Source organism: Mustela nivalis, assembly GCF_964662115.1.
Source record: "Mustela nivalis genome assembly, chromosome: 5".
NCBI lineage: Eukaryota > Metazoa > Chordata > Mammalia > Carnivora > Mustelidae > Mustela > Mustela nivalis.
Window position 1 is genome coordinate 104,578,406 of NC_139024.1, and position 26,043 is coordinate 104,604,448.

Here is a 26,043-nt window from a genome sequence, read left to right on the forward strand (position 1 = left end):
ATATTCCCTTGCTGTCTTCCAGCAGGGCTTGAATTCTCTGTGTATTGTCTCTCCAATATACTCCTCAAAGGCAGGGAAAAAGCTTTCTCTTTCTGTTTTACTTACCCAAAGGGCTTATTACTAAAGACAGACCACAGAACATTTCTGGAGAAACTCCCTTGAGGCTCTCAACAGAGAGTAATGCAAATAACAAAACACCCAAGAGTAATAGGAAACATCAAAAATATTCCCCATCCTCACTTCTCTTAATCAATACTTTCTATTTATTCAGGCCCAAGCTTATGAAGGGTGAAGATTGTCTTGATGAAGAGCAAGCCTTCTGGCTACTAAAGCTGACATCTAGAAAAATCTCAAGGCTTGGGTTCAATATTCTGCACTCTAACTCCCTAAATAGACTCAAGTAAATGGCAATGGATACGCTCAACCTTTTCTGAGCTTCTAAAAAACATCCAACCATTGCATTTCTCTTTAGTTCCTTTTCTAATTATCAGACTGCATTTTACTTGAGCCCAGTAGAATTTTAAATATGAGAAAGGAACATTAACAAATAGGCTTAAAATGAAGAGGAAAATGGGAAATTGGTATTTGATTTGATTTTTTTTTTTTATCAAGTCATCTACTTTCAGTGATTGAGTCAGTTTGCTAGCTGGAACAAGATTTCTGGGTGAATGACTTTCACTAAAATATACAGGGTGCATTTTAACAATGGTATACGTTCACAAATGACCACTATTTTTATCCCAACATCACTCAGCAGAGGGAAGTGGTGTTCCTGGATTACCAAACCCAGAAGAAAACAGAAACCAAAGAAAAATACATTATGTGGCATGCCTTCTTTCAGCTTTTCCAATCTGGAGCAGACCACTCCCATTTTAAGAAAATTACTTAGAGTGCAAAGGATACTTCAAAAAGAAACAGACAGATATGTCCTGATCCTCCTTGACATTATAGTAATCAAATTTTAGATTAATTTTCTTCTTACACAGAAGCAAAATATAGCACGGGAACAGCCTGTCTTCCTCTGGCTTTTAGTAAACATTTGCCACTTAGTATTCGGGAGCCAGTTGGATTTTTTTTTTTTTTTTAATCTTTGGCAATCGAAACAATATCTTCGATAAATTATGGCAAGCCAACAGGGAGAGAGCAACTCAGGAAGGGTGCTTTGGTCCCAGCAGCCAAGCAGGCAGGAGAGCAAAGATGGAGAACTGTAATCCACGTGCCCTGAAGGCAAATATATAGCAGCCTTACAGTTGTTGCCCTGCTGTCTCGCCACTCTGCCTTCTGCCCTAGCCCTCCAAGCTTAGCCCCAGCTGGGTGAGTTTGTTCATTCAGCCATTCTTTCAACAGATATTTACTGAGCGCTCACCCTGTGGTGGGCATTAGTCTTCATATGAGAAATATAATAGTCATCAAAATATATATGGTTAGATATGGGACAGAAGAATAAGCAGAGAATTCATAGTGTGGTAAGCAGAGGGGAAATTCAAGTGGCTATAGAAAGGGAATCTGATGCAGACTTGAAAGATCAAAAGAAGTTTCCCGGAGGAAGTGATGTCCTGATTGAGGAAAGGAGGACGAAAAGTTAGACAAATGAAGAAGAACTGGAAGAGCAATCAAGAAAGGAGCTAGCATCAGAGGATCAAGGATCAGAGGTGGGCAAGTTCAAGAAACTTGAAATTCGATCTGGCTGAAGCCTTGAATGTAAGGAAGAGGACAAAACATGAAATGAGAAGGGTAAGCAAGTTCTATGTATTGGCCAGGATTATCTAGGTTATACTCAAGTAACAAATACCCAAATATCAAATGATGATGTGACACAGTAACAGTCACGTCTCATTCACGATCTATGTCCAGTGTAAGCTGGGGTCAAGTCAGAAGTGGTGCGGTCAGGTGCACCGTCACTTTGGGGGTCTAAGATGATGGCCACCTGTTGTCTTCTAGCTGCAATACCAGGAACAGTGGGCTTTCTTCATCACCCCAACAGGGAAAGAGATGCCCAAATGTCTTTTATGTATTTCAGCCTGGAAGAGACACCAATCACATATACCCACGGCTTGCTGGCTAGCACAACTTTACATGTCTCCTGCCCCGACTACACCAAATCTGCAGTTTTTTCCCATTATATAAATGTGGGTGTCTCAACGCATTGCTTTAAAAAGAAAGTTTTCCAAGAACCAGAGACCCCATTCCTACTGTTGAGTTTCTGTGCCACATTGCACATTTGTAGGCACCCAGCTAACACCTCAAAAATCCAGATTAAAAAGCAATAAAATCAAACTGAATGGGTTTTCTAGAGAGAGGTGACTCTGCAAATGGATATCACAAGGAAAGAAATAGCATTCCTCCATAGAGCACAAAACTATTTTTACATTCAAGCTGCTCTCTTTGGGTGGAGACATCATAAGCATCACCAACCTGAATCTGCCATGCGTGACAGGTGGAATCTTACATGATTGACTCAAGAAGAGTCACTTTCTAAATACATTTTTTTCAGTCCTCATAGGAAAGTTGTAAGGAAGCATTTTTATTTGTCATGTTGTAAGTTGGCCAACAAGGTAATACTGTGCATCATCGTTGCATCAAGATGAAAAATTGTTTTCTTTTTTTTCCCCTAAATACATGTGCCCCTGATCCTCATTCTACAGGTCGCAAGTTTTTTTTCCTTTTACATTGGTGGTTTTGTTTTAAGTCTCATACAGATTTAAATATTTTCAGGAACTTTACATCCACACAGAAACTATTTAGAATTGGGCCTCACTTTGCAGAGGGAAAGCATGGGAATTTTTTTTTTTTTTCCAGTTGAGAAGCTAAGAAGTGGCTATTAAAAGTGATGGGTATTTAGCCTGTGTAGTAACAGTGAGACATCCCAATATAAAATCTTTTTTTTCTTTCCCATCACAAAAATATGCTCAATGCTGATAACCTTAGAAAACATCACATCAAAAGGGATGACATTGAAATCAGTTTTTAGGTCCGCTATGGCATATCGGTTCACAACTCTATTCCAATGCCCCGTGCCACTTTCAGATGATGGAGAGCTCTAGATTAAAACATATGCGGAGCTCAGTGTCCATGTGTGTCCTAGCTTCCACTAAGCAGATATACCCACACAGATTTGGAAGATGGAAAGAGGTTGTGTCTACGCCTCTACTTCTTGCTGTCAGGCACAGTCCTGCTGGCATTGGTTTTTCTGTTAGTAATGCTAGCAGAGGTAACAGTGAGTGTTCCCTGCCTTCGTGGCTGCACCATTTTGCTGGCATGGATCTCCGCTGAGTTCGTCTAGTCCTGGAGCCAGTGATCATGGTGGCAGTTTTCAGATCATGACAGAGAAAGCAGCCAACTTAGCAAGTCTAGGAGTCATTTTTGGAAACTCAGTCAGGAATCTGCTTCTCTAACTCTTCCAATGATTTTGTGAACACTGAAGTCTCACATTCATTGCTTTCCTTTTTTTACTTGCAACTAAACCCAAATTGTCTTAATGATAATCTCATAAACCAGAGGCAATCACTATTAGCCTTTCATTGTCTCCCTTTATATATGGATACATACAAGTTTTTTCTGGAATGGTATAGAGTACACTGTTTTTTTAGTCTAAATCTTCCCTTAACTATAGACCATAAGCATTTTCCCTAATCAATATACTCACTCCTATAACATAATTTTAATAATTAAGTTATTCCATTGTGTTGTTTACTACAGTTTATTTAATTAATCTCATCTTTTTTAGATCACTATGCTCATGCTCAACTTTCAATATTATAAAGCACTGGCAAATATTCTTAATATTCATGAAAATAATAATATCTTTGAGGTCCTTCAAAATTTTTCTAGACGTGGTAGTGCTAAACCAAAGAGTATGTTGTGTCTTCCGTCACTTATGTTATCAACATTCCCCTTAGAAAGTAACCCATTTTACTCACACTAAGAGAGGAGGTATAAATTTCCTTAGCTGGAAAAGAGAAGGCTTAACAATTATGTGAACAATATGTTCTGTAAACTATATGCTATGTAAACTATATTTTCATATATATATATATATATATATATATATATATATATATATATATGGAAAATAATTGCAAGAAAATACCCACAAGAGTAACAGTGATTTTATAAGTGTTTCAGGCTTATAGATGATTTTTAAATCTTTTTTCTATTCCTAAAGTTTTTGTAAGATCACTTTTATCATTTAAAATGCATGTAATAATTATAATAAAGCAAGTAAGTCACCCTTCTTTAAATGTGTGTCCGTTAGTAGCTGTGGCAGATGGAAATATGCCATACAGTTGTAGGAGAGGCTAAAACATCTGGAAATTATTTACAACTCAAGAAAAAAGTTTATAATGGCAAATAAACAGGTGGATTAGTTTAAACTCACTGATAACCTGTGTACCACTGTCACATGGGAAGAAGTTTGAGTCAGAGATTATTGTAGCAAATAGGTAGTCACAATACACTATATTCTTCTGGCTAGGAAAATACTTTCTTCTGTTCAAAATGTAACTACTACACTTAAATTACATCATTAGATATTTGACCTTGGTACTGAAAGATGACATCTATACCAAGACAAACTTTGCCTTCTTCTCTAGACCCTGCTCATCTGGGAAATAACTTCTTTGTAATTAATATCAAACAAATGGATTTTCTCAGTAAAATTCATCCAATAGAGAGCCTTTTCAATACAACTTGTGATGCTGTTTGAAATTGTTGTTCCTAAAAAGCAAAGGTTACTAAAAGTTACTTCATTCACCATAGGTTTGCAAAGCCACATATTCATTTGGAAAAAATTTAAGTTGTATCAATATATGGCCATGATAACTATAATTACAGCAAGAAATTTTGTTAAAATGCAGGTGACTAGTTGATATTACCAGTCCATCTTGTCCAAACCTAGACAAGCAAGCAATGGAGCCCAGATACTGGTCCCAGAATATGGCATTATATCCAAAAGCATTGGGCTTTCTAGGAAAACAGAAATCTCTCTCTCTATGCCATTCAATTGAACATTAACAAAAAGTCACTAAGGAATAATATTGTTTCTTTAATTCCAAAGATGTTCTTTTCTCACTACATGACACCTTTTAAATATTATATCGTGTTTTCCCGCTCATGGTAGACCTACCAGCACATATGTTAAATTGTCTGGTAACTTATTAAGGCAATTCCCCAAATGCCACTATTTTTCAGTCATTACTATTTCTCCTAATTTTCAAAAAGAAAAGGAAAACATAAAATTGGACCCATGAATGTCATATTTCCTCTGCAAAATCTATTAAATTGGGTAGGTAATTATTTTAGAATACATAGAATACCATCCATGTTGTAAAGAGCTTCATATTTCTAAATACATGCATATAGAATATCTCTTCACTATAAATCCTTCCCAGAAATAATATTGATTTCAACAGTAAACTTTAGTTGTCCAGGGAGCACCTGGCCGGCTCAGTCAGTAGAGCATGTGACTCTTGATACTGGGGGGAAAAAAATAATCTTTAGTTATCCCCAGTTTTTTGTATGTATATACACATGCACACACACACACATACATACAGTGTGTTGGATATATCTTACGCACCCCCCCTTCAGATTCTCTCACTTCACTTCTCTTATTCCATCCATGGGTGAGGCAATCAGTTCATGTATCTTCAAACACTTCAGTGCATGTGGCCCTTGACAGTGCCTTGCCTCAGACCAGTCCCAGAAGCCTCTTGCCTTCTGCCCAGGTGTTCTGCATTGCTGCCACTATGTGGGCTGAAATAGAAGCAGGCTTTGCATCCATGCATGTGCTACCCAGAAGAGCAAAGCCAATTATTTGACCAGCAGTCGGTCAAATAGGTCCTTATCAGAGAAAGACAGTCTTAAGACACATTTTATGTGGCTGAAATGATTGAGCAGCTAGCTGTCTGTGGGGATATCTGCTTGACAGTACATTCTCATTTTGCATCCCTCTTATTTCCTGCTCTGTTCCACCTATCAGACGTCTTTGTTCCCTAGGCTCATCTTCCTCAATAAAGTGTTTACAAACAAATCTTTGTCTCGAGCTCTGCTTCCTGGGGAACCCAAACTAAGACATAACTCTATAGTATACGGTTACATATAGGACTTACAATAGTCACATACTGTTAGGCTTCTGCAGTACTGGGGTGAGTAAAAATCAACATCATCACCATCATTAGCCTTGAACAAATGGAAGAGATTATTTGAGCCAATGATCCTCATAAGTTGGTGTGAGACCCACATTCTAAACATTCTAATTAATGAGCTAGTCATAGACATATGTATTTCAAGTTTGAAAGACCACTTAACATTCCCTGCTTTTGTTTGCTTAGAATGAAAATTTTAAGTACCTAAAAAAAGATGGATTTCTTAGCAGAATTAGACCTATAACTATAGAGAGCAAACTGATGGTTGGCAGAAGGATGGAGGTAAGGCATGGGCAAAATGGGTGAAGGGGAGAGAGAGAGGCAGGCTTCTAGTTACGGAATGAATAAGTCATGGAAATAAAAGACACATCACAGGGATATACTGTAATATGGTGACAGGTGGTAGATACACTTGTAGCGAGCATAGAAAGTGTACCGAGAAGTTGAATCACTGTTGTACACCTGAAACTAATATAACACTGTGTGTCAACTATACTTGAATTTAAAAAAAAAAAAAAGTTTTAATTAAAAAAAGATGAATTTTTTTTCTATCTCTCCCGAGGCAAAAGAGGAATCAACAACTCATAGGTTCATACCCAGAAGAAAAGGAACATACACCTTGCTTAACACACACATGCACAAGCATGCATGTGCCCAGACTGACAACTGCATATTCACTAGGGATAAGAACACACCAGAACAGACTAGACTAAAACGTAAAGACGGACATTTTGAACAGGGGCTTTTTTTTAATCCCGCTATCTCCCACTACCTGATGATTGCAATATTATGCCCTTGTGAAAAAAATGAGATACATGACAGATTATATTAATTCTGCTAAGTTTGACAAAGACAAGTCAAAAGAACTAGAATAAACGTTGTAATTATACATTAAAATAACTTCTAATATCTGTATAGTACTTCATAGCTTCATAACTTTTTTCATCTAAGTTGTCTTATTTAATCCTTCAACTCTGTGAAATAATTGTTTTTACCATACCCATTTTACAAGTAAATAAAGTTCTGAAGAGGTACATAGCCCAGTTAGGGCACAATTTACCACCTGTCCTGAAAGTCAGGATCTGCGTGACTGTTTCTTGAGCTACACTTTTGAACTCGTTTTACCTCAATTTTCTCTGGTTATCCATTAAAATCCCCTTCCATATACCAGCTTCTCTCTTAACTACTAAATGCTTTATTATCTCCTTTGTTCTAAGAATGAATGAATGAATAAGGTGTTTATATGTGGGGACCAGAGAGTAGTCATTCAACAGTTTTGAAAGAATTAAAAGGTGAGATTATAGAAATGCAAAAAATTTCCCATCAATTTTACAAATAGCCAGATGTTTAATGACTCTTTGGGGTGTTGAGTTATAAACTCCCTTATTATTATTAATAAATCTATTATAAAATATATTTATTATTTATTTTGAAAGAGCACACACACGCAAGCAGTGGGAGGGGCAAGGGGAGAGGATATTCAAGCAGACTCCCCACTGAGCATGGAGCCCCAATGGAAAAAAAAGATTAAGAAATTTCACAAGTTATCAAGTTGGTCAGAAAAATCAAGATTTGAGCTTCTTCGTAAGCAAGGTAAGGTTCTATTGTGAACTAAATTATCTTCTCCCCAAAATTCGTGCAGTGAAAGAAACCCTAGCCCCAGTACCCCAGAATTGTGACTGTGTTTGGAGGTGGAGCCTTTAAAGTGGTAATTAACTTAAAATGAGGTTATTGCAGGTAACTAGTGTCCTTATAAGAAGTGGAAATTTGGACACAGACATGTCCAAGAGGAAGAACATGTGAACACACAGGGAGCAGCCAGCCATCTACAAGCCGAGGACAAGGACGTCTGAAGAAACCAACCCTTCTGACACCTGGATCTCAGGCTTCTGAACTCTGAGTAAATACATTTTCAGTGCAAGCCGCCCTGTCTGGTATTTTGTTGTGGCAGCCCCTACGAAGTAACACAGGTCTAGAGCTAGACAGAAAGAATATAAATAATAGGGAGTAATGGGTTCAGAAAAACAAAAGAGAATATATGGTCAGCCTAATGCGGTTCTAACAGACAAAAAAGCCATCAGATCACTCAGCAGTGCGAGACAATAAGTAGATGTTCTTATCCTTGGTGCATTAATGCGCCATGTATATTCACTCAAAAGTCATGTTGGGAAGCACATGTTTAAGCACAATGCACAGGAGGTGGTAACTCTTGCTTAGTCTCTAAAAATGAAATACAAAGAGAATGAAGAAAAAGAAGAGGAGGAGGACTCAGGGACAGGAAAGAGCTAAAAATTACCCGTGTTAACCCCATTTTTAGGACCAGCCTATGAGTAACTAAATTTAATATTATTGTCCCCACTTCGCAAAGAGGGAAACTGAATCATGGAGAGATTTACTAAATTGCCAGGAATCACACAGTAAGTGGAAAAGCTAGAATAAATAGATCCATAAGAAAAAAAAAATCACAAAAAATAAAATTAAAAAGCCTCTATTTGCTAGTACTACTCTCACATTTTGTTACTGACAGAACAGAAAAGAACTTTATCTTACTTTACATTTTCAGATAGAGAGGGAAGGATATTGGCTGATTCATTTCTTATCTTCTTGTATTTTTCTGCACTCATTTTTTAAATAAGCAAATGTAACACACATTCAATTTAGTACATGCCAGGCTTGTTCCAGCAAAACAACCCATTGTCTTCTTCGGCTTGTACCCTTGACCCCACTGCAAAATAAACACAATCTGGTATAATAGGGGGAGAGAAAGGAATAGGAAAATTTGAATGAACTGTGTGGTTTAACCTTCCTGAAAGCATGGCTTATATTTTGAACAATGATTCTTTGTGGTTCCCTCAAATCTTATTTATGTACAGAACTCTTGGTGGCTACTATGTGCTCTGAAACTGCTACATGATTTCTTGCAATAGTAAGTATGCAAACCAGTGAATAAACAACAATATTTTGCAAATCTGCCTTCATTAATGGAAAAGATCATGTCAGCACCACTATTTCAGTACAGGAATACTCAAAGATGGTGCATGAAGAAATAAATTGTCAAGATCATAAAGTGCAATTATTTTAAAATTATTTTTGGCAGCAAAAAATAATTTGGTCAGTGCTCTCTGCAAATAAAGCACATTAGTGATAAGTACACGTTTCCAAGTTTAACTCCCTTTTTCTCTCTCCCCCACCCTGCCAAAAAAAGTGAGAGAAATTTTTTTTATGTTGAAATTAATCTAGCCTGAAGGAGAGGTACCTTCTGTGAATGCTAAGTAGGGAGACTGTGGGAAAAGGAAGGGAAAAGACCCTAAGGGTCTCCGAAACGGCATAAAGATAAAGAATAATTCTAAAGCTGAGGGATTTGGGCCCCTTCTTTGTGAATAACCCTCTTTGGACTTTGCTACATAATATTTATTGAGCTACCAAGTGTGTTTACTGAAGGTGGGTTCTTTTAAAAGAGAAGCACAAAAATCTAAAGTTTAAAAAATACTAGATTTTAGAATAGTTGAAAAAAGGACGAGAAAGATTCCATAAAACTGGTTTCACTCTTACCTCAAGGTACATGATTTACTGCCAAATTTGCCACTCGATGTCACTTAAAGTTTTTTATTAAGTAGGGACCATATTACAAATAAATTGAATTTGTTTTATTGAAAATCAGAACTGAATGAGTTCAGATAATATCCTCTCACTTTCTTAATTCACTTGCAGTTATTTGAATCCAAACAATGTGAGTTGGAGAATATGCACTACTTTTACTTTTCCTTTGGATTACAGGTAATCTAAAATAAACGGATAGCTTCGGTTTAACAGACAAGTAACATGACTAAATACTGTCAGACATATTTGTTTTATATGATTTATTTGTAACATATAGATGCTCTTAATTGTCAGTCTTATTCAGGTTTCAAAAACCATGACATTTTCAAGTTATCTTAGTTGGTTTTGGCTTAAAGAAACGCAAGGAGGGGAAGGACCAACAAGTTGTGCCTTAGCAACTACTCAACCAGGCAGTTGGAACTGTAGGTCATTCAGGACATACAATATCCTTGGAGGACTAACAGCAGCTCTTACAACCAACAGGAAAACCTTCAGAAGTCCATTCAGTAGTAAATTTTTGTTGCTGTCTGTGCCGAGGACTCTGTCCCAACTTGGACTAGGTTGATCTTAATCTCTGCTTCAACTATTTCTGTCGACCTATAGTCTCCCCACTTGGCCTTTCTCGCTTCAGGTTACCTGTCTTAAGGCTTTTACTGTCCTATGACTTCTGGAGCCTCAAATGGGTCTCTTGGCTTCTGCTCCTTTAAGTTTTTCTCCAAAAAGAGCTAGTCACCACCCAATACTGACCACCCTAATTGGGCACAGTTTAGTAACAGAGCATTTCATCGGCTAATGGCTAGGGATTTCACTCTCCAGATTGCTTTACAGGTTAATCCTTTCAACTAAGTCAACTGACCTATAATAGCAGGAGTCAAGTGACACGAAAGCGTGATGATCTGATGAGCTGGCTGGTTGTTTGGTTTGGTTTTGCTTTGCTTTGTTTTGTTTTGTTTTGTTTTGCTTTGTTTTGCTTTGCTTTGCTTTGCTTTGTTTCTTCACAAAATGAGGCTGTGAACACAGAAACCTCTCAGAAAAGGACCTTAGGCATTGTAAGCACACAGGGATGCATGGTTTCTCTCCAGTGCATGCCTTCTTTTAAGAAATCAATTATATTAATGTTTAAAAATGCATAAAAACAACAATGCTGGTTTCATTCTCTAGCACCAAAGTTGTGACTGCTTCATTAATTTCAGGATTTTCTTGCTCTCAACATAGACGTAGTTCTCTGCTAATATATTTCTACTTAATTTTGATAAAGATTTCATATTCATTCTAAAAAATTACCCTTGTCTTATTTACTTCTTAACCCCCAGCATCTTGCAGAGTACCTGGCATAGAGAAGATATTGAATAAAAGTTTAATCAAATCAAATCCATGAAACAAATCAATAATGACAAAACTATTTGGGTTGATTCTACCAAGAAGAGCCTCAGCTTCAAGCCTGAGAAGTGAGAAAACCTGTTCGGCAGAAGCAGGAGTCCCAGGCATCAAGTCTATTGGGCAAGTTCACTGTTAACAAAGAGACAAGAACATTTCCTTATAAGTAGTTGACTTCTTCAGGGTTCTAGGAATGGGGGCAAGGCCAAAAGAACAGGAGCATAGCAAAGGCTCTACCAAAAAGTGGGCGCCTGGGTGGCTCAGTGGGTTAAAGCCTCTGCCTTCGGCTCAGGCCCTGGTCCCAGGGTCCTGGGATCGAGCCCCACATCGGGCTCTCTGCTCAGCAGGGAGCCTGCTTCCTCCCCCCTCTCTCTCTCTGCCTCCCTCTCCACCTACTTGTGATCTCTGCCTGTTAAATAAATAAATAAAATCTTTAAAAAAAAAAAAAAGAGAGAAAGGCTCTACCAAAAAGTGAAAAAAGTAGAGACATCAGGAACCTTTAATGAGTAAGTGACCTTGTGAGACGACAGTGAACATCCTCCTGTCTTAATATAAGATGAAATACAGTCAACTGTCCCACATGAACATATTCATGAACACATATTGATGTTCATGTTCTTACAAATTCATGTTCTTACAAATATTTCTGTTTCTAAAAATGTTATAATGTTATAATGCACATGTATTTCCAGGAACTTTTTAGAGAATAATGTTTTTAAAAAATGTTTTTAAAAATTCCTGGGGAATTTCATATGGAGATTCCATTACACTGGCATTATTGGTCATCCAATCTTAAAAAATTAATATTATGGAAATAAAACAAATGCAATATTAATAAACATTTGATGAAGTCATAGTTAAAAGGCACAGTGAATATGTAAATATAATCGGATGTTTATATCAACCTGGTCACAGGTAAATTCAATAAATTTTTCTATAACAATTTTCTGATCATACATAGGCATAAACTCAGAGTTGTTTGCATTCTCTAGCTATAGGACATTTAGGATTTATAGGATTTTATAGGATTTTTTTAATATAAAATCATTCTACTGGTTCTACTAGGATTGGTTTATTAGGATGTATACATATATTCATTCTGTGTATGTGTGCATATGTGTTTATACAGGTCCTATTCCTTCTTTTTCTTTAGAGAATACTGACTAACATAGGTAATAAAAATGGATGTTAACTTTAAAAATGTTTGCCATTGGGGCTGGCAGCCATGGTGTACCTGGGAAGGTAGGATTGAAGTCAGATGAATACAATACTAAGGATGCAGTACAGATTATTTTTGAGACAGAAAAGGGTAAGAAGATGTATATTATATATCAAATCTGTGAGATAACATAGAAGAAGATTTTAGGAGGGAGCTTATCGTACTAAATGCCTAAATTAAAAAATAATAAAGGTTTCAAAGAAATGACTGTAATTTTCACTCTAAGAAACTAGAAAAATAAAAAATCTAATGAAGTCCAATGTAAATATAAAAAGAAAATAATAAAATCCAAGCATCAGTTGATTAAATTGAAAACAAAAACAATAGGGAGCATCTATGACACCAAAAGCTGATTTGGAAGATCAATAAAATTGATAAAACCCTAGCCAGACTGGTTGGAGAAACAGCAAGAAGGCCCATATCAACAATATCTGAAATAAAAGAGTTGACAATAGAACAGGGAGAAACTTAGCATGCTACTGTATACTGCTTCTATATCCCTTCCTGCTGTGACTTACAGCTTAGAAACTTCTGCTCAGCCTTGCACATAGGCATGGTACAGCTAAGATTTGCAAAAACTGCTTTTTGCCTGAAATCCCCCTCATCCAAGGAGATGAAGAGATATGTAGGGAAATGGCTGTGTTTAAGATTTACAGGAATGACATGACCAGACTCCTGTATACAAAGATCAACTGACCAAGGACAGAGAACTTACACGACCCTCAGATGTAGACCCTCACATGTCCACAGATGTCAGTCACCTTTGGACTCTAACCGCTTTTTACTTTCCCCTTTTGCTAACATAGAAGAAGCTCAAATTTCAAGCTGAAGCGGGGGGAGGGTGGTAAGAAAATAGTCCACCACCTCCTAAGTTTGCTGGCTTTCTAAATAAAGTCACTTTTTTTTTTACCCAAACATCTTGCCTCTGAACTCATTGGCCTGCCACACCATGAACATAGCAAGCCTGGACTCAGTTGTAACATCACTACAAATTCTACAGATAGTAAAAAATAAGTAGGTGATGGACAGATATTAAGATGTGCCCCATGATCCTCACATCTGGGTGTTCATGACTTTGTATACTCCATTCCCCTTTAGTGTAAACAGGACACATGATGTACTTGATGTACTTTTAACCAATGGAAAGTAGTGGAGGCAATGGGAGGTACATGATTATCACGACTATCTTGTTTTTAAGAAACAAGCTCCCACGAATCCTCTGACTACAAGTGAATTCTGCCAACAACCTGATAAAGCATGAATGCAAATGCTTCCCAGTCAAGCCTTGGATGAGAACCCAGCGCTGGTCTATACCTTGTCTACAGCCTTATAAGACCCTAAGCAGATGGCCCTGGACTCCTGATCCTCAGAAACTGTGAGATAATAAGTTTGAGATAATGAGTTTGTGGTGATTTGTTACATAGCAATAGATAATTAATATAACTATGTGTGAGCTGATACTCATGAATTTGATAACTTAGATAAATTGACAATTTCTTTGGAAAGTACAACTTACCCAATCTCGCCCAAGAAGAAATCTACTTGGAATTCTACAAGGAATCTACTATGAAGATTCTAGAACTAACATGTAAGGTTAGTAAGATTTCAGGATATATGACCAATATAAAAAGAACATATTGTATTTCTATATAGTTGCAATAAATATTCAAGAACCAGAATTCTTAAAAGTATCTTTTATAATACGAAAAATATTAAATACTTAGGGTAGATATATCTGACAAAGAGATACTAAATGTCTCTCTAGACTGATCAAATCTTTCCTTAGATAACATTAATGACCATCAAATGTTATCTGCTCCGTCTCTCAAGCTCTTTAAAATTGCTTTACATGTGTCTAAACTTCACAATCACATATTCATTTTACGTAACTATCAGAAACAATCAATTTATCTTTTGCTTAGTCTGAACTATTTCCAATTATGTAGTTCTAAACCACTGGGCTTTGAGGTCAGACAACCTTATTGAAATTCTAACATGACCATTAATAGTTGTATAACCTAAGACAAAAATTCTAATATTTTGTACCTTAATTTCCTGATTAATCAAATTGGGATAATAATACTTAATGGCTCTGACCAAGAGATCATTTTTGTGTCAGCTCTGCCACTTCCTTACTACATGACTTGGGGCATTGTTTAGTAATATTTCTGGTCTTCAGTATTACTTCATCTGTAATATAGGATGATAATAATACCTACTTCATGATGTGGTTAGGAAGATTAAATGATAAAATTGTGCACCTGAAACTAAAACAACACCAAGTGTCAACTATGCTTCAATACCAAGTTTTCTAAAAAAAAATTAAGTGATATAAAAAATGTAAAATGATTTTATATTGGTACTGGGCATGCAATAAATGTTAGCCTTTGTAACGCTGGGACAGGTTGATATATGTTCAACACATGCAACGTTTCATAATATTTGGAGGCTATAACTATTTGTAACTATTATCCATAATTGGGCCATTCCAATATTCAGTACATAACACATATTTGTCAAAATGTTTTTATCTTTTCTAGACAGTCATTTAATCAAAACTAGGACTTTATAATATAAAATTGAGTGGCCCTAATCAGATGAATATGTGAATATTTAATATGATCTTGAAATATGAGACACCTGAGACCATTCGTTTTTTAAACTTTATTCAGCAGTAGACCTTTTTTTTTTCCCCTCAAATAAAATTCTTCTTGGAAGATTACATAGTTAGATAATCTCAAGAATATAAAGCAAATAAAAGGGAAGTTTCATTTTTTTTTTTTAAGATTTTATTTATTTACTTGAGAGTGAGATAGCACAAGCCAGGGAGAGAGGGAGAGGGAGAAGCAAACTCTCTGCTTAAGCAGGGAGCCTGATGCAGAGCTCGATCCCAGGACCTCTGGAATCCCAACTTGAGCTGAAGGCAGGCACTTAACCCACTGAGCCACCCAGGTGCCCCAAAAGGGAAGTTTCTTCATTGAATCATAAGCCCACAAGGCTGCATTTAGTGGGCATCTGTTATGTGCCAGGTACACTTCTAAAACTGTAGAAACCTTATAGTGGCTCTGGGATTCTCCTTAGAACGATAAAGTGCAATAAACACAGCTTAAAACCCACTCCTTTGGAACTGTAAACCACTTGAGAGAAGGCACAGGAGAAGAACTTCATGATGCCTATCTTAACAAAATATCTAGTATAGTATTGGCCACTTAGGGAACATTGAGTAAATCTTGTTAGGATTGGGTGGCATAAAAGGATCTAAGGAAATCTTAGAGCAACCCGATATGCTAGCAAGTGGCTGTTTCCTCCTACTACCCTGAGTGTTTCTCGAGATGCACAACTATAGTCCATCTCTGAATGGCCTCAGGACTCCAGGACCCCTTTCTGAAATTTACCAAAAATCTGACCAACTCTCCAAGGAATAATATTAACTGCCCCCAAAGATCTCCAAAGTTTTTTTGGTTTAAGTCTGTGATTGAGAATTTGCCCTGGCACCAGGAATGACAGCATGGGCGGACACTGAGACAGACACTCTCCTCATTGTTTTCAGTTTTCAGTTTCAAGTTAGATATCAAGTAAAGGGATATCAAGTAAAGGGTAAGTAAGCAAGGGCATCAGAGATGAGATACACCAGGAATAACTAGTGTGTTATCTCTTTTCTAAATGCCATATCTCCTCCATTACTGAATTTCAAGATCTTTTCTTGAGGACAGAGTCTTTGATCTATACTTCTATTGCATTGTTAATGCTACTAATGGTTCTAAGAATAATAAAATGATCTTTTACTGAGGCTTTATGAGGTGCTCAATACTGTACTTATCAGGCATTATTAAAAGTTCTAGTACTCAATGAATATTTGGCATTTAAAAACTCCAGAAGATTTTATGTAGAAACACAGATAAGATAAACAAACAAAACAGTTAAGAATAAGTTGAGTTTTTATTATAATCTAATAGTAAGGGCCAAGAGAAAAACTAAAAATAGTGATTTTTCAAGATTGTTTTTATAGGCTTAATAAATGAGGGCAAATTAGGAACAAGAGGCATTGATTAGAAAGTTATTTCTGGTTTAAGTATATGGAGTGTGAATAGAAAATTTTAGAGGGCATTATAATCCCTGTAAATCATTATAAAAATTCTGAAAAAGACAGTTTCTGAATTAAAGTACTAATGTTGAACACCCTGATTAATAAAATATAAAGCAACACCATATATTACAGAGGTTATTCACCCTCATAGAGATGTATAAATTAATAATAATTCAACTCTTTGGCATCTAGTCCTACAAGACATCCTTGGTCTTTACAAAACGAACTCTGAATACAACTTCTACATCTTAACAAGGGTAAATGATAATAAGAATAGTTATATGCTTTTCCTATATCTATAAAATCTTTCTTTTAAGAAATGGATAAATGATTATAAAATTAGTTCAAAAAAACATTAGTTTGCATTTATGACATAAATGATTGTTTATCCTAACATCTAATTCTTACTCTCTTCTTACTTAACCAGATTTATCTGTGACAAATGACATTGTTTTATGAATAACATGAGCCCTGTTTTAACTAAGTGGGTCACTGGACTAGAAATAGAGATTCCTGTGCTGTATTTCTAGCTTTGAGTAGTTTTATGACCTTTGGCAACCTTCTGAGCAAGAATCTCAAATCATCATAATCAAAACTAAAACAACAATTTCCATCTACAAGATGTAGTACATAAGAGCTATTATACGATTATCTCCCTTTATATCAATAATACAAGTTATTCCTAATAAAAATAAAATAGCATAAAAGTATTTTTATATCCATGTCATATTTAATAACTTTTAATGGTTTAGCTTTAATCGGGTAAGATCATAAGCTCAAAAAGAATAGAGTTTTACCATTTAAAATTTGTAATTCTAATAAAAATACATAGTAGCTTCATGTATGTACATATAATTCATTTGTATTCAGCTAAATGTTCAGAATTATCTTAAATATTAGAAGTAAGAGAATTCACTGGTCTTGTAGCTCTTAGTAGTCTAGGTGGCTGTAGTAAGTATTGGGAGGCAATCGAGAAGAGCGGGTGTTGGAATCACAAACCTTGCACTGCCTCTGCAAGGTACTGTTGTCTGAATGTGGTCAAATTAAACATCTCTAGCCTTCAGGAAATGAGATTATTCATACTATCTCATTTTTGGTTTGTTCTCTTTTGGAATGGTTAAGTGAATTAACGGATAGAAATTGGCCCAGGACTTGATGCACCTGAAGTGCTCAAAAAGTGTCGAGTTTTAAATTATTTTAAGAAATTTTGTAAGACCCTTCCCTGGTCTTTTTGTTGCCATATCTATAATTACATATATATATGTATATATATATATATATTTATTTATTTATATAGATTTATGTGAATTATAAATATTTATATTTATATAAATTATAACTTTTAAATATTTAAATCATAAATAATTTTACTTATGTAAATTATAAATATTTAGATCTATATAAATTTATATTAATATAAATATAATTCTAATTTACACACATTTATGTAAATATAAATATTTATAATTTACATTAATTTATGAATTTATATATTTATGATTTGTATTATAAATCATATGTAAATGTGTAATTTATAATTATATATTTATAGATAATAGAGATTTATAAGTTATAAATATCTATATTTATATAGATTTATAAAAATGTATATATTTATATTTTATGAATGTATATAAATTATAAGTGTTTATATTTATGTGAAGTTATATAATTTACATAAAATAAAAATTTTTATGATTACAAACAATTACATACATAATTAAAATACCTCCCTAATTAAAATATCTCCCCATTTCTTGAGATAGCTAGAGGGACTACTACACCTAGAAGTCAAAAGAGCCTTCCTACGTATTATGCCATTACATCACGAAGTTCTTAATTGTCAATAGATTTTACTTTCCTCCACGGGTGTTAGATAGGCAGTGTTGTGTGAACTCTCTTTAGATTCACCTGGGCCATTTGTTATTCTTTCATCTAATTTCATCAAATAAATGGAGAAGGCCTACTTCGGGGTGAGGCCATTTATTTCCTCTAAAAAGATAAGATAAAAAATTCAAAATGAAACAAGTTGTCCTCAGTTCCTATTTTCTTGGCCATTGAGGAAAGAAGAAAGCTTATATGCCAAAGTCCTTTTTATTTGTATCACATTTCATCTCCTCTTCCATTTCCCAAAATGACGCAATTAAAAAAGAAAGAAAAAGAAACCAGCCCAGGGTTGAGTTAGGGTTGTCTTCCACGCCTCATCTCTGAATAAAATTACTGGGAGACAGCATGATTCATTACCACTGTCTCAAGTGCTCCTAAGATAAAGAACTTCTGCCAGCACTGGAATACATGTTTATATTAAAAGAATTTAGCATTCCCTAGAGCACAGGTGAACAATCAATGGCCCAAGGAAATGTAGCAAATGACATTGAGGGCCAAACTGAGAAGTAATGAATATATATTTTTTATATACTCCATCTTGTCCTCTCCCAAGTCACTCCTGACTCCCTTCAGGCAGCCACTAACAAAAGAAATTGAAAATTCTAATAGTTGAATATGGTTTAAAGTGAACTCAGTCTGCTTATAAGTAGAGTGGTTTCAGTGTTTTATACCCATGATCTCTGAAATGAATATATACTTTAAAGAAAGATTGGGGGCATCTGTGTGGCTCAGTGGGTTAAAGCCTCTGCCTTCGGCTCAGGTCATGATCTCAGGGTCCTGGGATGGAGGCCTGCATCGGGCTCCCTGATCGGCAGGGAGCCTGCTTCCCCTTCTCTCTCTCTCTGCCTGCCTCTCGGCCTACTTTTGATCTTTGTCTGTCAAATAAATAAATAAAATCTTTTAAAAAAAAGAAAGAAAGAAATGAAAAGCCCAGTTTTTGTGAAAAACTTATATCAAACAATACCAAAATAACTACCAAGTACATCTAGTGCCTGTTAAGTTACTGTCTCTTGACTACAAACCACTCTCTGTATTCTGCTTTGCAGTGCTGACTCTGGGACTCTGAAGACCACACTCGGCTTTCTTCAGCTGACACTTGGAGACAGTAGAGGGAGACGGCAAGGCAGGAAGAAGAGGAGGGACGGGCTTCTTCCTGTCTGTTTCCCATTTCTGGGAGCCTCACTCCCATTAATGCTCGATCACCTGGGGAGCAGCAGTTCCTTCCCATGGCTACAGCCGATGGCTCGCAGTCCTGCTCACATTCATCCAACCAGCCCAGCACACCACACCCCTCCACCATAAAAGCATCACCACCAGCTGAGCAACTCAAGTCTTAGTCTCCGTGCACAGGACCTGTCCTCTGAGTTCCTAAGCTTTTATAATTTTCACATCTTCTTTGTTCTCTCAGTCCTAGGAGCGGCAGCTTCCTACAGTTGTCCCCTTCTTGATGACTAGACTTCACTTTTTTAAAAGATTTATTTCTTTATTTCAGAATAAAGAGAGAGACAGCAGGGGCCCAGAGGGAAAGGGAGAGAGAGAACCTCAAGCAGACTTCCCGCTGAGTGGAGTCCAACATGGGGCTGATTCCCATGACCCTGAGATCCCAGTCTGATCCCACATCCAGAGTCCAATGCTTGGAACCAACTCAGCCACCCAGGTGCCTCTAGAATTCAGTTTTTACCCTCTCAGTTACCTCGTTAACAAATGTATATTTAGTTAGCAAGTCTTCAAATTCTCTGTTTAATTGTCAGGTGTGATTCCTGTTCCCTGCCCAGATCTTAACTAATATACAACTTAACATATAAAAGGTGATATTATATAAACTGAGTATGCTGAGATCGTTTTTAAAATAAAATTGTATGGGGGTGCCTGGGTGGCTCAGTTAGTTAAGCATCTGACTCTTGATTTTTGGCTCAGGTCGTGATCTCAGGGTCCTGAGAGGGAGCCCCGTGCAGAGCTCTGTGTTCAGCAGGGGTCTGCTTGAGATTTTCTCTCTCTCTCTGCCCCTCCCCCTGCTTACACGTGTGCTCTCTCTCTCTCTCTTAAAACAAATAAATAAATCTTTAAAATAAAACTATGTAAAAGTGGGGCAGGGAAAAAGCAAAAGGAATATGTAATTGTCAGTGGTTGTAAGATAGAGTGAGGAGAAAAAAAGAGTAAAGGAAAGGGAGGGAGAGCTAATAATTCTTTTTACAAAGTAGAAATACAAGAAATTCTGTCCATGGTAGATACAGTAGGAGAAGTAGGAACATAATTTGAAGTCGTAGAGGTGACCAGTGGAAGAAGTAGGATCAGCGATATATGACACCAAAATGAAGAGAATACTGAAAGAAGATACAGTGTAAGCAAACTAAATGATGTTATAACATAGTGGGATGATGTTGAGAGATGATAAATTGAAAAGTAATAGAATAAGCCCATTAGGGGCACCTTGGCGGGTCAGTCGTTAAGTGTCTGCCTTGGGCTCAGGTCATGATCCCAGGGTCTTTGAATCAAGCCCCACATCGGGCTCCCGACTCAACAGGAAGCCTGCTTCTACCTCTCCCACTTTCCCTGCTTGCGTTCCCTCTCTCAATGCCTCTCTCTGTGTCAAATAAGTAAAATATATATAAAAAAAAAAAAGCCCAGGGGCGCCTGGGTGGCTCAGTGGGTTAAGCCGCTGCCTTCGGCTCAGGTCATGATCTCAGGGTCCTGGGATCGAGTCCCGCATCGGGCTCTCTGCTCAGCAGGGGGCCTGCTTCCTCCTCTCTCTCTCTGCCTGCCTCTCTGCCTGCTTGTGATCTCTATCTGTCAAATAAATAAATAAAATCTTTAAAAAAAAAAAAAAAAAGCCCATTATTTACCTATATCAAGATGAATCCATAAACATTAGGAAAAACAAATTGTTTATCTCTGAGGGACAATACTGGAAATATGCAGGAATGGGACAAAAAATAGTTGTCTTTCCCATTAGTATTTCATTCTATTTTAAATACTTTATCAATTTGTTCAAATATATTTTAAAAGTGCAAGGAAAAGTGACTTTCACTTTTGCAGTAATGCAATATACTTCTTTTCCCTATTTCTCCCACTAATTACAATTAAAAACCCTGAACGTATTTAAAACAAATCTAAGAAAGCTCTAGAAGGTGCGGAGAAGAAGGTAGACTGGCTAGGAACTTCAGGACCCAAGGAACAACACACTGATGAGATCCCTGGGCTTTTTTTCTGCTGCGTATATACCAGACCTAGAAGTGAAAAAGTCAGAAACTAAGAAACATCAATAAGCACAGACTAAAAAGTCCCAACAGAAGTCTGCTCTTTCTAGCTAAAGAATCAGGAAAGGGTCAACCTAGCAAGATGGGAAATTTATAGAAAATAGCTGCTCTTCCCCAGCCAAACACAATAGAAAAGGCTGTACCCTACCCCACCCTTGCCCGCAAAGGAGCTCAGCTCCCATGCTCACAGTATCCGTGGAGAAGACACGGGGGACCCGCATGCCCACCGCAGCCCAGCAGTCATGAAGCTCCTTTCCTCTTACCCGCTGCGGTGCTTACCAGAGGATGCCTAGTGAAGTCAGGACTTCTGCCACCAAGCAGAGATAATGAGGACACCTCCACTCCAGCCACCTACCCTATGGTGTCAGTTGAAGCTCCGGAGAGAGCATTAGAAAGGCACTCAGGATTGTGGCTCCTGGCCAAAATCTTATTGTGGTTTTTCAGACCTGATCACGGGAAATTATAAATGCTCTACCTGGGGCAGGCGTCAGTAGGGAAACCTGCCCTCCCCCACACCATGGCTCAGTGGGTTGAAGCCTCTGCCTTCAGCTCAGGTCATGATCCCAGAGTCCTGAGATTGAGTCCTGCATCGGGCTCTCTGCTCAGCAGGGAGCCTGCTTCTCTTCCTCCGCCTCTCTGCCTACTTATGATCTGTCTGTCAAATAAATAAAATCTTAAAAAAAAAAAAAAAAAACAGCAAGAGATATTGCACATGTACTACTCTGATGCAGGGTACTGAAATTAAAGGAGGCTGTGTCTGTCTGTATGGAGTATATGGGAATAAAGAATATAAGGTATCTCTGTACTTTGCGTTTTAAAGATTTGCATATTTATTTTAGAGAGAGAGAAAGAGAGCACAAGCAGGGGGAGGGGCAAAGTGATAGAAGACTGAGCATGGCGCCAACCTGGAGCACCATCTCAGGACTGTGAGATCATGACCTGAGCCAAAATCAAGAGTCAGATGCTTAACCAACTGAGACACTAGGCGCTCTGAGATCTCTATACACTTTGCTCAGTTTTGCTGTGAACCTAAAACTGCTTTTAAAAATCAAGGGTAGGGGCACCTGGGTGGCTCAGTGGGTTAAGCCGCTGCCTTCGGCTCGGGTCATGATCTCAGGGTCCTGGGATCGAGTCCCACATCGGGCTCTCTGCTCAGCAGGGTGCCTGCTTCCCTTCCTCTCTCTGTGATCTCTTCTGTCCTCTCTCCTACTGTGATCTCTCTCTGTCAAATAAATAAATAAAATTTAAAAAAAAAAAACAAGGGTATTTTTTTTTAAGATTTTATTTATTTATTTGACAGAGAGATCACAAGCAGGCAGAGACAGGCAGAGAGAGAGAGGGGGAAGCAGGCTCCCTCCTGAGCAGAGAGCCCAATGCGGGTCTCTATCCCAGGACGCTGGGATCATGACCTGAGCGGAAGGAAGCGGCTTAACACACTGAGCCACCCAGGTGCCCAAAAATAAAGTGTATTTTAAAAGTGAAAGAAAAACGCCACCTTACTTATAAAGGTAAACAATTTGAATGAGAATGGATTCCTCAGTGTTGGGGGATACATAATGTCAGAAGGTAGTGGAATAACATTTTTTCATGCTGGAAAAAAAAAAAAAAAAGAACTGTTGATCCAGAATTCTATATCCAATGAAAATACCCTCTAAAAATGAAAGGAAAGTCAGATATTTTCAGATGAAGAAAACCAGAATTCATTGCCAGCAGAATGACCCAAAGAACGGTTTGAAGAAATTCTCTGAAAAGAAAAAAAAAAAAAAAACAATTAAAAAGTATTCTTGTAGTATCAGGAAGAAAGAAAGAAAACATATAAGTCAGTACAACAGATTTTCCTTCTCTTGGGTTTTCTGCATTATGTTTAAAGTTTGAAGCAAAAATTATAACATTGTCTAATGTTTCTAAATAGGGAGAGTAAAGGGATATAAAGTCTAGTAAGGTTTCTGTACCTCAATCAAGTATCGGTAAACTGTGATAAGTTCTGTGGTGCCTGGGTGGCTCAGTCAGCTGAGCCGTTGGTTCTTAACTTCAGCTCAGGTCATGATATTAGGGTCATGAGATCAAACCCAGGCTGTGCCTGGGCTATGCCTTCTGTGCAATCTGAGTTTCTCTCCCTCTACCTCTCCCCTGGCTTATGCATGCACGCAAGTGCTCTCTCTTTCTAAAATGAATAAATCTACAAAGGAAAGGAGGGAGGGAGAGAGGAATGAAGGGAGGAAGGAAGGAAGATAAAATAGGAAATCTCATGCATGTGCTCTCAAAAAAACAAAACTTAAGGACTGAGAGACTGATATTCCACAAGTGCTTGATTTATAGGAAACTGATAATGTTGGAGTGTTCTTATAAGTCAGGGAGTTGGTGAAGGTTATCTCATATTAACCTTTGGAAATTTTTGCTTATGGTTTCCAGAGACATGAGCAAGACACGACCCAGGTCGAGTTGATCTCACAAAATAAGCTGGATTAAGCTTTATTTGTATGACTGGACTGGTTTTGTCAACTTGGGGAATTTTCAAATCTGATCTCCATTTGTTTTTTATTTTCACAGACTCTCACTGAACTCTCTAATCTTTATATTCCTTACTCACATCAAACTACCCCCTCAATGGGCTTACCTGTATCTTCATACAGTTTGTGTGTTCCAAATTACAAATTACAAGTTCTGTTATTCCCAAATAAACTCATCTTTTTGACAGTTTTGACCTTTCCTTGGTTTACTTCTTTTTAGGTCAACAAGGGGATATCATTACAGACCCTGAAGACATCAGAAAGGTATTAGGGATTACTAGAACAGATTATCCACAAAAATTCAAAACCTTAGATAAAATGGACCAATTAAAAAAAAAAAAACTACCATAACTCTGCCAGTTGGAAATGGATCACTAGAATATCCTTATAACCATTAAGGAAATTGAATTCATAATTCTCAATGCTCTCAAAAAAAAAAAAAAAAATCTCCAGACCAGATGGCTTCACTGGAGAATTTTATCAAACATTTGAGAATCATCACAAATTCTAGGGTGGCTCAGTTGGTTAAGCGGCTGCCTTTGGCTCAGGTCATGATCCTAGGGTCTTGGAATCAAGACCTGCATTGGGCTCCTTGCTCAGTGAAGAGCCTGTTCTCCCTCTGCCTGCTGCTCTCCCTGCTTATGCTCTCTCTCTCAAGTAAATAAATTTAAAAAAAAACTTTACAAAAAAAAATAATGATAAATAGTAACGTTAATTCTGCATAACCTCTTCCAGAAAAAAAGCAGAGCAAGGAACATTTTCCAACTCATTTTATAAAGCTAGTATTACCCTGATACCAAAACCAGCCACACACAGTACAAAAAAAGAAGAAAGAAAACTATAAACCCATATTTTCAGACCACATATGTAACAAAGCACTAGTATCTAAAGCATAAAAATAACTCTCAGAACTCACCAGTAAAAAAAAATAAACAATCCAATTAGAAAATTGGCAAAAGATATGAAGAGACATTTTACTGTGGCAATAAGCACATGAAAAGATGTTCAACATGATTAGCATCAGAGCATTGCAATTAAAATCACAGTGAGGTATCACTCCATACCTATCAGAAGGGCTGCAATAAAAATCGTGACACTAAACGTTAGCAAGAATGTGGAGATACGGGATCACTCACTGACTGCTGGTAGAAACATACAATGGTACAGCCACTCTGGAAAGCAGATTGGCAGTTTCTTAAAAAGCTAAACTTGCAATTACTACACAACCCAGCAATTGCACTCCTAGGCATTTATCCCAGAGAAATGAAGACTATGTTCACACAAAACCCTATACATGAATGTTTATAACAGCTTTATTCCTAATTGCCCCAAACTAGAAACAATCCAAATACCTATCACTGGGTAAATGATTTAAAAAAACAAAAACAAAAAACAAAACTGTAGTGTATCTGTATGGAATGGTATTCTGGAATAAAAACACGTGGACTTTGAGACATGCCACCATTTGGATAAATCACCAGATAATAATACTTTGGGGGTGGGGGGGAAGCCAATTCAAAAGGTTACATACTGATTCCATTTATATAACATTCTTGAAATGATAAAATTATAGAGATGGAAAGCAGATTAGTAGTTATCAGAAGTTTAAAGCAGAGATAGAGTGTAGGAGGGAAGTAGATGTGGCTATAAAAGGCAACATGAAGGATTCTAGTGGTGATAAAAATGTTCTGTATCTTGACTGCAGCTATGTCAATCTCTTGGTTGTGATGTGTACTATAGTTTTGCATGATACCACCTTGAGAAGAAATTGGGTAAAATGTAAGCAAGATTTATTATTCCTTACAACTTCATGTCAATCTATAATTACCCCAAATTAAAAATTTTAAACATTTTAATTTTTTTTTTAAATACAAGGGAAAAGACCACAATTCTCAGTCACTTGACATGACAAGAAAATACGTGGAAAACGTGGAGAGTAGATGGCAGTTCGTTCAGGTCA